The sequence below is a fragment of the Bactrocera latifrons genome, unplaced genomic scaffold, assembly GCF_001853355.1.
Source record: "Bactrocera latifrons isolate USDA-ARS-PBARC rearing strain unplaced genomic scaffold, ASM185335v1 scaffold_203, whole genome shotgun sequence".
Taxonomy (NCBI): Eukaryota; Metazoa; Arthropoda; class Insecta; order Diptera; family Tephritidae; genus Bactrocera; species Bactrocera latifrons.
Window position 1 is genome coordinate 110,751 of NW_017535553.1, and position 16,388 is coordinate 127,138.

Genomic DNA, 16,388 nt, shown 5'->3' on the forward strand with positions numbered 1-16,388 from the left:
ACAGCAGCGTATAACCGGCAAAAGCAATARCATGTGAATAAGCAAGCACACGACCGGTAATCGACGAGCTGCAGATGCAAACCAGTTTCTGTTGCAGTACAACCTACGACTGTTAATGCAGAGGTAAACAAAATGTTACCAACGGACAGTGTGCTGTTAGCATTCCATTAAACCAGCTATTAATGCAGTAACATTAACATTCGCTGTTAGATTTGTCAAYATTATCTGTTAATGCTATTTACACATTTATGTTATTGGTGTACACTATATTAACATTTTCTGTTTATTAACGCTGCTAGYGCTTACTAAGTTAACATTTGGCTAWTGGCTAAATTTGAAAACAACAATTTTGCGCTCCCCTGCGCAGATAACAAACACACTGCACTTGCTAAGTGACGGAGAAAAAATTCATAATAAATATGCAAACACGTAAAAGTATATTTTTAATGCCGCACGTCAGCGTTGATTACGCGAAACACTTGATTTGATGTTGTTGCTTATAAACGCAGGTAATTTGATACATTTGTTGTTGGCTAAGTTATGCATGAATAKAGGTTGGCAGTTTGTAAATTAGCATGCTTTTAGTACATGAATGTCTGTAAGTATCCACATATATAAATACACGTTAATGTTTGTTGGAGAAATATATAAAAATATACACATATTCACATACTTCATACACATACATATGTTTCACGAGTCGCTTATATGTATTTCGAGCAATCAGGTGCTTTACTTTTACGTACTTGCCGTAAAGCTGCAGGAAATKGGTCAGTTGCTGCCAAAGACTTTGTGTTAGCCAATTCGTTAAAGAAAGCTAAGCATGTACATATGTATGTATATAGATATGAATGAATATATGTGAGTCAAACAGCGTCWATCAGCATGTGAAACTAAGTGAAAGGAAGCTGAGGTCATGGTCGTTGTAGATAAACACATGTATGTATGTACAGCCATGGCGCTATAAATAAAATTAATTATGTTGATGATTTATCGACGAGAGTTGAGGAGGATTTATATTCAATTTTTCAAGAGCGATATCCAAAACTGCTGAAAAGCATGCAGCAAAAATGTGTATAGTGGAAATAGTACAAAATGCTTATTAATTTCATTCCTTTTCTCAAACATTATGCATACTAACTGCAAAAGCGGCAAAAATTGTTATAATTTAACAGTCAAATGGTCCATAATGTAGAATATATTCTTTAAAGAGCGTCTTACCTAAATATGATTGATTTTTCGGTTTAACAGAGTGAATAAGAGAAATTTTTAAGTTAAGGCATCTAATAACAATGTGATAGTCATAATTATTTCAAAAAAGTTATACATTTCGAATAATATTGATGACTAAACTCACTTTTTCTTTTTTTTTTCAAATAAGGAATATGTAAAGGTMTTTTATATGAAGACCAAGTGTGCTATTAATGTGTCCGTGGCTGTATATACGTATGTATCTAATGCAAATCTCCTTAAGTTCATGCATAAAAAATTACATTATAATAAATTCACATCAAATTAATGTAAGAAATTTAAAATCGTTGTAGAAGCTGGCCCAATCTGCGTTATAAAATTTGCATGGCTCATTAACTACACGTTGACGTGGTTCTAGTTTCATATAAATTGACATGGAGGGAAATTACGCAAAAATAGAAAAACTAAATATTTGTTATTAAAGCAATAACAGTATTTTTTTCTTCTAATATTGCTTCAAAGTTAAAATGTTAACGCTGTTTTTAGTTTAACTGTTACTCTACATTCTGTTATTTTGTTACTTAACAGTTGCAACATGTTCGTTGTTCGGTGGGGTAGTAAATAATTTCCCTACAAATTTCCCACGTCAATTGGATTACCTTACCGGTAAGGTAAGTGATTGACAGAATTCTTGCTTGCAACATGCAGCATAACAGTGTTGTTATTGTTGCTGGTGCATTACTGTACATATGAGAGTATATGCAGATACTTATAAATATATGTATGCACATACTACTACACACGCGTCTGTGTATGAAGGTAATAAAAATTCTGCGGGAACAAGTTGAAAAGTTAAGGCGATAACTCTCACTATATGTACATCTGTGTGCACACATATATACACACACACACACGTAAGCGTGCTTATGATAATGTTTTTTTTAAGCTCAACAAACTTCTGGCATGGCGACTCTAAGTAGGTAACTTACACCGCATATGTGTATGAGTGTGCGTGTGGTAGGTATGTTATTGAGTCAGATTATGTCATCGCAAAGCCAGCGTCAGCCAACGATGAACTGCAGTAATGGCTCCATTTAGAAGCGCGAAAGGAAGGAAAATTGGCTGGCGCACTTGCACTGCTAAGCTTATGTAAGCACGGCATATACATACGTGTGGGTGTGTGTTTGTAGAAAAAGTGTGTCAGGCTGCTGGTTGGCAAGGATTGCGGGAGCTAACCTAACAACTAGATTGATTAGCTGATTGACGTGACTGAGTGAGTGGCTYGGGAAAGGGATTTCGTGGGAAGCCGTGCTGATCAAATTCAAATAAATGCTATTAAATCGGCTTGCGATTGCATTATAGGATTATATTAGTCGATWAATATGCAATAAATGAAAGATACTCAGAGATAATATAAGTTTTGTTAGAAAGTGAATGAGGGAATAAATCAGTAATAACGTCAGTTGCAGGGAAAGCTTGGACAAAATGGTGGCTTTGTTTAGACTATTCGAGACAAAATTTCCAAGTTTTTTGTTAAAGAACTGGAATTCGCTCAACATTTTATTTTTGCCTTGACAAAGGCTATTAATAAGAGTCTGTGAAAGGGATCAGATGTCTAAACTAACATAAATAGAGGCTATAAATATAAAAATGGGTAGTCGAAAAAATCTTTTCGTATTCATTAGATGTCGTTGCAGTCGTACATCTCCAGTGCTGCCAATCAAATTGTGTCATAATATACATATATGTAGTATTGGAAAGGTGAGATTTTAAGCTTCATTGAAGTTTTTCGACTAACCAATATATAGCAATGATTGTTAATAAAGTAGCCAAGTGAAATCGCCTTGACGTTAACCTTCATGTTCACTTTMTGTATAAGTTAATAGAAGAATAGAAGCTTTAGCTTCATTAGAAGGGTTGACGAAGCGTGTCCTGCCCTTATAGGGACGTTTACACTTTCGATGTGATAACTTTCAATTTTATCGCATTAAATAAGTTAAATTTAGTTAAAGTAATATAACACTCCACTATAAATGCACTGAAAGAAAATCTCAAATAAAATCYTTTTTAAATTTTGTCACTTGCGCCAACACAGTGTGCACTGATTCATGCATAATATGCAACAACCGACGCTTCCGCACCATCACGCATGCATTTGCTGTAAGGACAATCCAAAATTCAATTAAATATTTGCTAAGTAACTAGAAAAACGTAAGTAAGTCTCGGTCCAGCTTTCACCCCTAATGCTGCGGGCACTTTATCTGACACTTTAGACGACGTTGGCGCTGTAATTAAAGCGAAAGCTGCCTGTGAATGACTAAAATATTCGGTTATTTGAGTGACTATGTATGTATGTGTGGGGATAACACCCTCGCGCGAATTAAGTCCAGTGGGTGTGGCTAAGTGTTTAAACGCAACTGCGAAAAAAAAACACTGAAAAAAATTTTTTTTTTTGAAATTAAATGTAGCATATTCCAAAAAATATGAAATTTCCATATCACCAATTTAACGGTATCAACATATTTCGGTACAACATTAATACATGCTTTACGCTCTCCTTCAGCCTGTAATAAACTGAACATTTTAAAATYTTTAAGAGTAAATTTACTAAATCCACTTAATTACAAAGCCTTAATAAATTAACTTATAATGCCATATAAAGCTTTGGGTGCATGTATATGATGGTTGCTCATCTGAATTTCTTTCTGGCGAATTCGGATGCTGTGAGTGGCGAATAAGATGACTGTTTCCATCATGGTTACATGCAATTAGAATTTTCAAAATATTGATTTTTTTATTTTAAGTATTTAAGACAATATTCTAGATATGTTATTGAATTAAATGATACAATAAAAATATTTTTTTTCTTGAAACTGTGAAACCCATGTAACCCCTTAWTGGAGAAGSAATATTATGGKAAGTGGAGTGCACGAATGCTARCCGATTATTGTTGAAGACTTAAAAAAGACCTTCGAGAAGCCATTCATAATTAGCACATTACATGACGATTGCACCGCTACCTTAGGTCTACTGTGGCCTCTCCTAAATCACAAAGACTCACATAGCAGAAGCATATTGATAAAGTCCAATATTCTGCTGRGTGCTAGCGAAGCGATGTGATCGCTATTTGGAATCATGGGCATACATGAAAATCGTAAGTACAGTATTTTTTCTATATTAATGATTRTACTCTTGTATATGAATGAAGTAGAAAATAAAATATGTTTCGTATCGGACACTAGCAAAAAATCAGGAATTCCATATGTAGACCTAGTCAGCTCCAAGAATTCAATTTTTATGGCGAAACATACTTTTTGCATGCAACATGTGCAACATCTGCGCCCTTAGCGTACGAAAATAACACGAAATATACGCTGGTTTGAAAGGAAGTGAATTTTGTTAAAGCAATGGTTGATTAAACAACACATATGCATTTATGTTGGCGATGAACTATTGAAAAAAACTAAACAAATCATAAATAGTATTTTTTTGCTCAAACGAGATGCACTCGAAGCAGCAAATTTCGTCTCTTTTCAGCTGCACTTTTGGCCGTTTTCATTTTAATACTTTTAGTTGGCTTTTAGTGGCTAACAACACCGGCATGTGACAAAACGTCATCAATCTTCCGAACTCAACCTAGATGTGGCAGACAAGGTGCAGACATGTGGCATGCGGCATAAGACACGCACTTGATGCATTTCAACACAATATTTACAAGCGCAAATAGCTCCACAGAATTCGCTTAGATTTCCACTACATGCTACTAAATGACGTCCTGGTCCACCACTTGTGCAACCCGGAAAAATAAATTTTCGCTAGCCATTAAAAATTATGCAATATACTTTGTTGAACATAATGTTGCATGCATAGGCAACAACAACACTTGGCTGCTGACAGCAAACGTGCGGACGCCAACACCAACGCCGCACGCAGTCAACAACGCTGGTGCTAATGAGGCGCTGCAACCSAGCGAAAKGCGAAATTAACCAAATCGTGCGAAAATGACCGAACTGCGCGAGCCTGCGATTTTTATGTGTGGCGTTCGCTGCGAACTGCCGAAGTGTGGAAAGCGMCTAAAATTAGAATGCAAGTAAATGSGTAATTTCAAGTGAAGCAAAAATCTAGAAAATAATAATGAAAAACATGCGGCCCCTCGTTCATGTTAGCTCACACGCGACTCCGCCATAATCATCGATGACCGACTACACGCTCAGTGCGCACAGCGGTCGCGTTGATGTGCTGTCAATGCCTGTAAATCCATGCAAATAAATTGCAACGGTTAATGATGACCAAGCGTGCCGCGCAGATAAAAACAACAACCATTTCGTTGGCACTTTACATCGCAATGCAATTTCGGTTAGACGCAAATTTGCAGTAGCACTTTGGGGCCTCAACACAGCACATACTTTATTGCTCATCGCTGGGCTTTTGCAATAGGCAAAGCTTGCCATGTAAAGTGGGTACGCAATGAAATGTGCTTTAATGTGCAGAAATTAATTTCAGCCACTGCACAGTGGCTTGGGTATTATTTGATTTTTGATTTGCTTTTATCGTCGCGCCACTGAATGGCAACTCAAAACTTATTACTTTTTCAGTTTGTGGCTGAGGTATTTATTAATGAAATTTTAATTASAGTCATGGTCCATAAATTTGGATATTTATTTAACAGGTTGAGTTGTACATTAAAGAAACYACATATTCGAGGTCATGTCTAAATTTGGTATTACTATGAAACTCATACGCAGTTATGCAGTATGACTTTGATTACAACCATCAGCTCCGTCTAAAGCGGAAAGGACCTTCGATACCAGACAGTGACACTATCTCTCTAAAAATACAATCATAATGGGGTGTGCTATTGATATTGACATTGTGGCCGTTACAACAGATGCATCAGCACAACCTCAAAAAAAAAGCGAAAGGCGTTGGCCTGGGCAAAAAAAAGTACCTAGAGACCACGCACAAAGATTCCTCTCTTCWAGCGAACGATGTCACTCTCTTTGCATATCYCGGAACCAGCATAAATTCGACCAATAATGTATAACTCTTGCCAACAGTAGCTACTTTAGGATGGATGGATAATTGAGRAGCATAACCCCTMTCAAAGAAAAAAAATTAAGCACTATAAGACYCTCATTATTCCCGTATTGTTATACGGCGCAGAAATATGGACGATAACAAACCAAGATAAGTAAGCATTTCTATCACTCSAAAGAACTGTTTTCCACAAGATCTTTTGAGCCGTCAGCAGGAGCGATGCATATCGAAGAATTTGGAATACGAACTGTATAAGCTTCACGGCGACATGAATATAGATTAGTAATACAAGATCTAGACTCAATAGTTAGAAATATACCACTAATTGTAGTAGTACTTCCTCCATTGTCTTTACCGTAAACAAAAAAATCCAAAAAGTAAACTAAAAAAATGCAAAAAGCTCTGGTGGTCGAAATGGGGGTAGCTAACCGCTCGAGCCACTGTAAATTTATTTCAGCGTTTAAAAATTTGTACTTAATCAACTTTTTTGACTTTGTGCTTAATTAGTTTTAAATCCAACCACTTTGAGTATAACGAACCCTAATAACGTTCGTAATAGCCCTAAACTTTGCTAATATAAAATGCTGACAAATGTGCCACTTTGCTTACCAGAGTCACTTTTACTTGTGTTCATTGATTTACAAATTAGAAATTATTTCAATGCTAACGGAAGCTGAGGCGTGCAAAAAGTGAAAAAATATAGCAACAAATTATGGCAAATAGCGGTTGACCAACGGAAACGGTGTCGTATTACTGTAAATGAAGCAAGTGATGTGGTTGTTGGTGGTCAAGCGACCCTCACTAAATGCTGCTTCCACCGCTTATGTTGTAATTGTAGCTCGTGTCCGGCATTCGGTGACCAAATTAATTGCATTCCATGCAACAAATTACGATTATTGCCTCGGAAGAGCGAAATAAGTGACATGAGTGGGTGTGTGGAAAAGGGGCGTACAATTGCGCGGTCGAAGCCTTGGCAATCGCGGGTGATTATTGACATTTTGTGTGGAATGCTTAACCTCTYTTGGCTGCGAAACAAATGAACTCCGGCAGTGCCAGTGACGTGACGTGGTGATTAAAATCTTATCGTGGCTGCTAAAATCAACATAGTGCAGCAAGGCTGGGTGATGTAGGCGTGCGGGTAAACAGCAAGCAACCCCTTTTGAACTATAAAAAGTGCTGGTGCTGTGCTTTGTAGTACTTTGCACCACCTTTTTTCGTGCTGCGAAGGGTAATTGGGTCGCATTTTTCGGTCGCCTCAAATTGCAATGCAATGAAATAACGTTRGTGTTACTTTTGTTGCGCTTAAAGTTGCAATTCACTTATTACAACAGCGGAAAACGTCGGCAACATTCATCAAACTTAGCTTAGGGTGCATAGCTAATGGAGCTTTCTCGAACTACCCCGGGGTAGAAGCACATGAGATTTCATGGTACGTGGAACAACGGCATGTTGCTATGACGTTTTATTTCCATTGCTATTAGGTAATGATTGCTTAGGCGAAGGTGTGTCGGTGAAGTGCAATGGCACGCAAAGTCGACCAAATCGCTGTGATAAGTCAAAGAAGTGAAAGTTCAGGCATACATATATACAAACACATATGTATAATAGTATATGCGTTTGTTGATTTACACTTTAGTTATTACAAGTGCAAGCCTGAGGGTGGCAARCAAACACTCGCAGCTCAGCACAGCTCAATTTGACCAAACCTTTTTTGCGTTTCGCATTTCATTTGTGAAATTGCATTTTTATGTCTAATCGGACTAATATGAGTTTACCAATTCCTTCATACATCACTTCGGAGCCGCATGTGGTTTGTGAGCGTATTTTTTTTCAAATTCTCTATAATCGCTTTTTGTGTTGCTAATGACGGCTCTCACATTGTTCTTCGCTTTCAAAATACCTTCACCTTAAATATGAATTATTATATATGTACATACATAAGTATGKGTGTATGTATATGGATGAATTGYTTACACAATACGCGTGTGGCCCTTTCTTCCATTTTCTAACAATGTGGTTCATCCGCTACTTTTTGAATATGGAAGGCGAGCTTTAAAGCGATTTTTCGTTATGAGAAATGGCCATCGAGATTTTTTTGTTGTTTTGCCTTGGCTACAAAAGCTCTGATGGACCATCAGTTTGATTGACGTATATAAAATATATATTTTTTTGTCATTGTAAATTAAATAACATTTGTTTCTTTTTATTTTCGAAGTAACCGCTCGTTTCTGAAACCCGGGCCTAACATCAATTCTTTATTGTACATATACCTTCTCACAATCGAATTGTGTACAGGCTTCACAACAATTCTTATAGCAGGTAACATTATTCTGTAAACTTAAGAAAATATTGTTATTTTTAGGCAACTCTTTAAGGACTTGCTCCTCAGAATTTAATAGATCAGCAGCTAACATTATGGTTAAAGCATTGAATAAGAATCTATTACACTCTTTCTCTTGTCAGAAACGAAAGTGTACTTTGAGCAGGGTTGCCGCCGTTAAATATTACATTTCTTTMAAGTTATAAAATTAAACAACAAATCGTATACATTTCTTTTTCAATTTCGTTATTCTTAAAGTCATTAAGGCAGTAACCGTGTACCGCATATCGGCCAGAAATGTTTTGGGAAGCAGGGCAGCGGGAGAAAGTGTTGCCAGAAGTAAACAACTTTTACTTCTACTGGGTGCTAGGTCACAAAAGCATCGAAAGCAACGAAATAGTGTACAGAATGCTAAAATGAATTCACTGTCAACATCCGAAAACGTGATAAACATTGGGAAACCCATACATTGTCTATACGAAGATCTGATATAGCAGGCAATAAAGCAAATCAAAACACGATGGAACACGCTACCTGGCTGCTAGACTCCAAAAGTCATGTGCAAAACGGTAGATCGGAAGTACACAAAATTCCTATTGACACTCGGTAAAAGAGACTGTGGAAAATGACCGGAATTTCAACTGGTCACTGTCTGGTGACGGTATACGCCCGCAGAAAGGGGCTGACAGATCGAGAAGACTGCAGGAAATATTTAGAGCAACGGGGAAACAATAGAGCATCTCTTATGTACTTGTCCCGCATTGGCAAGACTCCGCTGTAAGCATCTGCGGTCCCCAAGCTATGATACACTGGTGAAGATATCGGTGAGGCCGCAGAATCTGTTAAAATTCGAGTCAAGCACAGGCATCCTAAAGGATGACTACTTATCTTGGACCTAGAAACTGAATTCCATCTGGGATCGCAAAGGACCAAAACTGGTCTATGCGTGGGTTATTGCCTACCAGTTTAACCGAACCTATTGTAAAATCTTATTTCTATGCGAGTTTTATTATATTCTTTTGCTTTTCCTTCTGTTATCGATCTGAAATTTTGCACACATTATTTTCTCAATGAGAAGCATTTTCTTTGTCGGAACCGCCTGCATTCTATCACTATAGCATACAGCTGTCATACAATCTGGTCGGTCAAAATCAAGTCGTTATATGTAAATTGTTTTCTTTGACAAGATATCTTCACAAAATAAAATTTTTGTATGGAAAACTGATTGATTTGACTAAAATTATGGATTATTGTCCAACAAAGCGATATAATATCTGAAAACTGTTTGGATCCGATCAGTATAGCATATATGTATGTAGCTGTCATAAAACTGGTCTATCAAAATCAAGTCCTTGTATGGAAAACTTTTTTTTTTAGAAAAGAAAGACGAAATTTGGTATGGACCCTAGGCAACGGTACAATCTAGGATCAAATTGTATGAAGCATATAGCAGTCATACTAACTAACCAATAAAGATCTTTTTATATCATCTCATGCTTTAAAAAATGGACCGGTGAAACTGAAGTTGACGTCTTCACAAGTTTTGGTTTGGTCTTGAGTTCTCAAATATTTATATTTTAAACGTCATGGCAACTCTAAAAATATGTGTCAACTATGGACAGCAGCAGCAAAAACGGAAAATGTCAACTACATATGTACCATAAGGTTGCTACAAAAAGTAGAGCTAAAATAAAATAAGTTTGGTAAACTTTAGAACTAGGCCAACGTGCAACAAAATGTAACTAGGTGTACCAATATACATATGTGTACGAGTACATAGATATCTAGTTAGATTCTGTTGTGTGAGTGAAGTGAAATGCATTGTGATGGGCATTGTTTGCTGGGATTACAGAAGAGTYAKACAAACTAATATATATATGTACATACATACGTATGCTTGTATATTAATAATAAATACGATGACATTGAAGAAAATTTTTTCACAGGAGCGAAATCATAAGAGCTTGCACGTAAAAYCGTCTGTACAAATTTGTCCCGGACTGAAAAAAAAACTAAATTTTCGTATATGTAAATGCAAATATTTATTATCGCCCTCAAAACACGTTCCCGAGCCAATACAAAAATTAAAATGTTTGATTGAATTTTCCATAATAACTGGAATAACTTTTAGTGCCTTTAGCGAATTTTACCTTTATCGGTTTTGACTCATTTTGTGGCGKAATCAGATGAATCAGAAGCAGCAATCCAGCTTATAAGAGTACCTGAGAATGATGCAAGCCCCTTTTTTATTTTTCGCAAATCAATAAGCAATTATAGCGTACAAAGCACAAATTGCACTAACGGTCACAMAATTTAGTCAAAATGTGACTAAAAAAACGATTGCAAGTCGCTTCAAGGAGAATCGTGCATTAATTTGCAATTATCTGCGCATTAAAGACACAGTAATTGACAATTTGCGACARCGCTATAAATAACAAATAATTAAAGCAAATAAGCTAAAAAATAATCAAATTCAAGCGCGCAATAGCCAAAKACGCTTTCTACATTACGCTGAGTACCGTAATGAATACACGCTGAATTATGACTAAGAGCGAGAATAAAATATTGTTGAAAAACGAAAATAAAGAAACAATTTGTATTTAACCCATATTTCGTTTGAACAACCCGCCGGTACACCCGCTGATGTCACGCGCTYATGCRGTCGCATTGTCTCTGCGGTCACAGACGAACCGCTGCGGAGTCATAAGTGATGTCAGTCCAACATGAAGCACGAACACGCCGGTAATGACTAAAGRTATGGAGGTGAAAAAGTACGTAAGTAATTAAATTATGCAAATTTTCTAAAACAGTCAGGTGCGCAATAAAAGTATAATGCATGTTTTTTAGACGTGATGACATATCGCAAGCGGACGACAGACAAATACAAACATATGGACGTATATTGTAAAGCCTTACTGGCGAAATTAGAAAGTAGGACAATAGTTAAATTGAAAAATKTCTTAGATATGACAGAACGCAGTTTTGTCCAAATGCGGGGAACATAAATCTGAAATAAATTACGCAAAATTTACWGCGCAACCTAAATCCCACAACTGCCGCAGCCAGCAATTGCTTAAACTAAATAATTTGCACTTTAACTCGCGCAYTTAAGCGCTAAGTGTTGTTGTTTTTAGCGGGACCGATAACCTTTTGCAACGATTTTCAATTTAATTTAAATTTTTATTGAATCAATGAAGAATTGCAAGAAAAATGCCGCAGCCCGGAGAACACTGATCTTTCAGCAACACATTGTGTATATGTGTACACGTGTGTGTGTGAGTGTGAGTAATGCACGAGCAAAGGAGTTAACGGACACCTAAATGCGGAACGCAACGAATAACAATGCAGATAAACAGTGAAAAAAAAGAGAGCGTGAAATGGAAAGTCCAACAAATTGTAGCAATATTTATTGCRGAGCAGAGTAACATAATGTGGCATACGGTGCGCTGGAGAGACTGGCAGTAGCGCCATGATAAGTGTGGAGAAATAACAGTAAATAGTAAAAAGTAACAAGTTTATAAATAAATGCATTTGAACTTTGACTCACGTTTTAAAATGGAATGAGTGATAATTCTGTGTGGTGGGACTACAGTGGGAATAACCAAACAAAGTAAGGATTGAATGCGTCTTTTGCGGAGCACACTGAGTGTAGTGGTAACTTCCRAGCCTTCCTTTTTCCTCCAAAGAACTAACCGTAGGTTATTTAGAGAGCATACTATTTTCAATAGGGACGGTACAAACTCAACTTTAAGAGCGCTACGTCCAAWTTATGGTCGCCATACRCGYGCTGTCAGAACAACAATTGAGCGTCTGGTGGAAAAATTTGAATCCACAGGCATAGTACAAAATGTTGCCGTCTCAGTGAGACAAAGAARTGCCCGTARTGTCGAGAATATTGCTGTWGCTGCCGTATCGGTTGAGRAAGATCCGAATCAGCCTCTCASACGTCGTTCTTAAGCGTTRGGCATCTCTGTGACCTCGTTGTGGCGAATTTTGTGAAAAGGTCTTGGCCTCCATCCTCACAAGATCAAGAACTGAAGCCGCTTGACCACCAGAACCGTGAATTCAGCTTAAGCGATGAGGCTCATTTTTGTTTGAATGGCTTCGCCAATAAGCAAAATATGCGTTATTGGTCAGACAGCAAACCACATGTACTCCATGAGTCACCATTGCATAACGAAAAAATTACGCTTTGGTGCGGTTTATAGGCCAGCGGCGTCATTCGGTCGTACTTCTTCCGCGATGATTAAGACCGGCAGGTTAATGTGAATAGGAATCGCAACCGCTCAGTGTTAACCGAATATTTTTAAAAAACTAAAAGGTCAACGTTTTTGACATCTGAAGAGGCTGCGTTTAGAGCGCATGTTTTGGTGATACCTAAATCTGAGCGGTAAAAGTGCTTCGAAAATTGGTACCAACACATGCAAAAGTGTATAGATCTTAATAGAGAACCTTTTGAAAAATAATAAAGCGATTTCGATAACAATTCTACCTTAAGTTACTATACTTTTACTTGTGCATAAAAATGAGTTTTTCGTTCTCTGTGGAAAATTTCGTGCAAAGCAAATACAAATTTCTCTAATGGAGAAGCAATTGAAAGTTATATACATAATTTGCACCTGTGCATGCATATTATTTGTACATACAAGTATAGTATATTATGTGTAATATAACCAATTATTGTCGGAGCTACAAAGCTGCCAAATATACTAGTTTGTTTATCAGCTCTCAGCATCGCGACCAGTTTCTGTATTTGCTTTTTATGATTTTCTTGAACTTCAACACAAAGGCAAACTCCACAACTTCCACAAACTTTTCTTCCGCTTGTTGCTACAGATTAAGCTGTGCAAAGTCAATAAACTTGAATAATTTTCAACAAGTGCAAGGAAAAATTAAAACCAAAAAGTTAGATACAATAACAAAAACTCGGAACAGCATCGCTTTTGAAGTGCGCGAATATTAGTATTCAAACAAAAAATAATTTGTGTTAGTTGTTGTTGCAGTTTTGTTTAATATCTCATGCAGTCGAGTAGTTGTCGGCTTAACTACAAACAATTACAACTCGTTTGTTGTTGCAGAGATTCGGTTTGCGAGCGGATACGTATGTATGTACATATGTATATATGCAAAAGTACGTGGAAGCTGGAAAGAAATTTCGCCTAGCGCCAAACAAAAAGAAAAACCATAAAATGAAAGATAAAGTATTATGTTAAMAGCTCATGAACTAGCCAGCGAGTARCATAGGTGTTGCTTGATTTGAACGCACATTTAAAGACTAATAATTACAGGCAAGCCGAGGGCATTAGCACACGTTTGTAGATATGGACTTTTTCTCTCTGTGTTTCTCTGCTATTGTAAAACGTATGCTTTTCCGCTTTACTTATTTCGCTAGTTCTAAGCTTTCTAAGAACATTTTGACTTATGTGTTTCGTTTTTGATTTGGGTTTTTATGTTGGCATTGGAATTTCGATTCTCATTCTGTTTGGTTTCCGCTTAAAGGCTTGTGTTGCTTAGCTTCTTATAAGGTGGGATGTTTCCTTTCAAGCTTACTAGCATTGTCTTGGGTGTATATTTGTTGCATACATAACCTGAAGTGAAACATAAAAGTAGCCGGGAAAAATATTACACTACAACTAGACTTATAACTAAGATCGAACCGTCAAGAAAGTCTTCTGCTGCGCGAAAAGAGCATGGTTCCAACTGAGAGTTTGTATTTTTTCCAATTAAAACACAGATAACTTGTAGAAAATTGGTTCCGAGAAGATACATTGAACTGCAGGGTTATGTATTTTATGAACTATAATCAGACTGGTATATTTCCGATTAAACAGCATAAACTTGACTTAATGACGAGTTTACGGAAATTGTTGATGAATCAAACCAATGTTTGGCATGTTTAAGCGGAATAGACCCGATTTTTTGCATCAATATGTGGCAATGGGTGAAGCATGGCTCTGTCATTCGTTACGAAGTCCGATCAATAATGTTCTGGGTAGACTGTACACGTTGAAGCTAGTCCAAAACGTTGAAAAAGCAACGCATCGGTTGGTAAGGTTATAGCGTCTGAATTTGGGGAGGCGCGTATGTATTTCTTTTAGCGCATTTAGAGAAATTGAATCAAAAGTAACTCTAAAAATCTACCTAGTTTGTGCTAGCCTTCATTTCCAAATACATTTTTGGACCTCTTTTAAATAAAATGAGTTCAAAGCTAGTATCGCCGCTTTGTTATCTGAATGAATGACCACTTCTCTGAAGGAGGCTGCACTCCAAAGCAGTAGATCTACTGCTACCTTAATGGTAGCAAAATCAGTTTAKAAGATACCGCAATAGTCAGGAAGTCTGAAGTTGCAGTTGATTGAGAGCTCCTGACAGTAAACAATTCCATAAACCTTTCCACAAGCTTTGACCCATCCGTCAACAGCGACTATTTCATAGCGCTACTGAACCGTTTGAAGGACGAACGGTGTGAAAACGGCCACATTTGAAGAAACAGAAAGTGCGGTTTCACTAAAGCAATGCACTGTGTAACAAATCAGTGAAAAYGGTGGCAAAAATCAATTAATTGGGCATCGAAATGCTTCCGCTCTCACCGTATTCTCCAGATGTGTCCTCCAGTCACTCTTTACTCGATGGAAAGAACGTCGTCGAATGAAGAGGTAATCGCCGAGACTAAGGAATATTTTGAAGTAAAGGACAAATCGCACTCCAAATATGGTAAAAATTATAATCAATGTATCACATAGGGAACTATGTTGATTAAAAAGAAACGAATTTTATTTTTCAATTCAAGTTCTACTTTCCAAGATTATTTCTTTGTAATGTGAATATGAATCGCATGAGAGCAATACTAAACCTGAAATCCATAAATATTCGCTGTTTTCGAATTTTTTGTTTGTTTATTTTTAAAAATGAAATTCATATTACCTGCCGAACAGAAAAACAACAACGTTTATTTTAAGTCAAATAAACGAATAAACAGCATCCATTCCACAGATCGTGAGTTTAATCAAAACATTATTCATTAAAAGTATATAATATATAGGCGCCTTTCGGGCGTATGAAGGTAGCAAGAAAGCCCAAATATAAATAAAAATACCGGTATAAATTTTGCTTKTAAATATCTCCCCTATTTCAGACACAAATCTTGTTCCGTATTTATTTGCGCCAAAAAAATTACGTTTCAAGGATGCACTTTACTAAATTTAAATATTTGTTTACAAGAAAAGCACGCATCTGCTCGCCATAACACCCTCACCTCGCTGTAGAAGGAATRTGTAAATCAATGAGAATCAATGTATCAATCGCGCAGCGACTGCACTTTAACATTTCACTTGATTTGTAAACAATTGCTGATCTTTGCTGATAATCTTTGAAATCGCACAGCTAGTCTAGTTGTTGCTTGTTTTAGCGATTATGAAGTCAAGACCACACGACCTTTGTTTACGTTAATCATAATTGACGTCACTTTCACGTTGAGACGTTGCCCGGGAGCTAGAGGTCTCTTCAATACATTATGTAAATATTAATATTACTTAGTCATTTTAATGAATTTTTTACTTATTTTCGAAAGTGCTGAAAAAATATTGAGCATGACTATACCGATGACTAACTGATTGYTTAGCATATTAGCAATATTTTTCCATGAATTTTATTCTTAAGTAATTCATTTTCAAAATAAAGAAAAAAACGTGAATATTCATTTATTTATGGCCGTATTGGCTATTTTGGGGAARCTCATATTTTACTACTTATATATATACATATATCAGTTTTTATTTGGGTACATATGTCAGATTATTTATTATATCGGGTGATTTCGAGGTTCCCTACTTTTGCAAAG

General features: G+C 36.7%; 1 protein-coding gene across 3 annotated transcripts in view; it reads right to left on the bottom strand.

Annotated features, from left to right (window-relative positions):
• LOC108968122 (centaurin-gamma-1A) overlaps nt 1-16,388 on the bottom strand; it is a 262,919-nt gene that overhangs the window by 66,663 nt on the left and 179,868 nt on the right. The gene's annotated exons all lie outside the window — the stretch shown is intronic.